This window comes from Taudactylus pleione, unplaced genomic scaffold (assembly GCF_031769625.1).
Source record: "Taudactylus pleione unplaced genomic scaffold, aTauple2 ptg000102l, whole genome shotgun sequence".
NCBI classification, from domain to species: Eukaryota; Metazoa; Chordata; class Amphibia; order Anura; family Myobatrachidae; genus Taudactylus; species Taudactylus pleione.
The window spans coordinates 6096124-6098746 of NW_028284504.1; the positions used below are offsets into that span (position 1 = coordinate 6096124).

At 33.6% G+C, this 2623-nt stretch overlaps 1 pseudogene; it reads left to right on the forward strand.

The window, feature by feature from the left end:
• The first annotated feature begins 1132 nt into the window (after positions 1-1132).
• Positions 1133-1250, forward strand: LOC148525665 (5S ribosomal RNA; annotated as a pseudogene).
• Positions 1251-2623: the final 1373 nt, after the last annotated feature.

Genomic DNA, 2623 nt, shown 5'->3' on the forward strand with positions numbered 1-2623 from the left:
AGTCATAGCAGGACCGCTGTGTCCTGTTTTCCGCTTTTTTGCGGGGATATATATGCAGGAGTGATCTATATTTACATTCTTATATATTAACACAGAAGGACCTTTGTGTCTTCGGACCAATATTTATGCCTTACTTAATCTTATAAGTAATCTCTTAGTGTGAATTGCTGATTACAGCTTTAACATCGTATATATTTATACACTAGAGATTAATTACCAACTCTGTCTTTGTCACCTGCACATGATTATGTGCTAAATCTATTCACTATTTGTGATTCAATGTCTTATATATTCCACTTTTTTCTTTGATTATTGCTTTCAATTGAGCTAGCTTATTAGCATTTAATTTTTCACAATCCCTCTTACTCTACAGGGGAGACACACTATGTATCACTTATGTATATATTTATTGTGATAAATTGTTAGTTTGATTTTGCAAATCCTGTCCACCTCATTGGTGGATCTAATCATGCTAATAGATTGATTGATATGGGAACAAAGGAACCCACTGACTCAGGATTTGACGTATATGTTATTTTCATGTGACACTCATTATGTCCATATGACTTTTTCACAATGAATTCCTATTTAATCATTTATATCTGAGGATCTCACTTTCACAGAGACAGTGAGTTTTGTTCTTCATAATTGATGGTCTGACAACTGCTGTGTCATCTATTATCTGCTTATTTGTTTATTGATTACAACTATCAATTGGTGCCATAGATTATTTATTCATTTATTTGTTTTTTTCAATACTGCTCCGCATTTGATTGATCTTGCTATATTAGTTCATTATAAGATATTTCTTTTGGACTAATTCCATATGTCCTTGAAACAGCTCCAATGAATGCATCAATATTTGTGATGTACCTCCTCATTGAAATAGGAGGTTAGAAGAACACACAATACATGTATAATAAGTTTGATGATTTCTTGTGACTTAATAAGAGCAATGCATAATAAGTGTAATGATTTCTTGTGACTTATCTAATATACTTGGAGCACAAATTAAGTCTGCTTGTGCATTCTTTTTTTGGTAGCTGCTTAACACCATCAAATGGACTACTAATATTACTAGTCCCACATATGTACTGCTTTGATCTGACAATGGTGCTATTTTCCCTAATATAATTACAGCCATACTATGCGTGATTGCCCAATCCCGTCTGATCTTGGAAGCCAAACTACATTTGGCCTGGTCAGTACCTGGTAGGGTGACCTCCAGGGAACACCAGGTGCTGTAGTTCAAGATATCCATTTGGGAGGGGTATTTGCACACGGTCAAGCAGTATAGGAATTTATAAGCTTCAATCAAACACATCCAATTTCTGAGTGTGTTATTAATTTTTAATTTGCCTTCAGATTCTATTATGAATGATGAAATCTGCTATTTTATGATGGAATATTCCATCTAATTTACTGAGATAACTGTATGGTACATGATTATTTTAATATTGTCAATAAAAGTTATGTTCTAATTATACTATAATTAATACCTAAGAGTGCCCCAGACAATAGCCATACTTTTTCTTCTTTCTGCTGTTTGATATTCCTGTGGGGGCCAATTTTTTTGTGTTTGTTTGTTTTCCTATTGGGGCCAATGTGTCTGTTTGTTTTTTTACTGTGGGGGCCAGTGGGTTTATTTTTTTCCTGTAGGGGCTAGGGTGTTTTATTTTTTTACTGTGGGGGGACAATGTTTTTATTTCCTATTGGGGTCATTATGTTTGTTTTTTTTCCTGTGGGGGCCAATGTTTTTTTTTTTTTTTTGTCCTGTGAGGGTCAATATAATTTATGTACACCAGGGAAGGACTTTGTAGCACCATTTGCATAAAGTGGCAGAATGGCGACCATCAATAAACGCAGTCATGGATGTAGCTAGCATGGGCCCACCAGTTGGGTGGAAAATAGACCTTTGTAGTAAGAAGAGTTCTGTATAAAATACAATTGTGTCATTTTTAGTATAACGTTCTACTGAGGTATTTAGCTCTATGAGGAAAATATTGCTTAAAGCTACCAGTATAATTTGTGCCGTATTTAATTTGTACTACGAGAAGTGCTCATCTTCAAGAAAACTAGGAACAGCCAGAAAATTTTTATATATGGAAAGTTGTCAACCTACAATATTGAAATATCCATTTCTCAGATCAAAACTTTTATATGATCAAGAAAATAATTTTCAATGGTGTTTCTTGAGCTTCAAGTGGATAAATCTACACTCTAGTGTGAGAGTGCAGAACTACAGATGATAACAGTAACTTTGATTTCAACTTTCTGCAAAGCATACAAAGGAAATACAGGTAGCAGCAAGTCAGCCCATGCACTGTACACCATGGTGCCAATTTCTACTTTCAGGGAGAATGAGTCATTCCTCCTGCAGCTGTTTGTGCTGAAAGACAAGACCTCATGCCAGATTAATAGATAAGTGATATTTCCTCAGCACTTTTTCACCTCAATAATATGCTCTATAAATATATATATATATATATATATATATATATATATATATATATATATATATATATAATATATATATATATATATATATATATATATATATATATTGGTAAGGTTCGTAAACTTGTAGAAAAGTCTTCCAAAGCCATATTGTTAGGATCTGTGG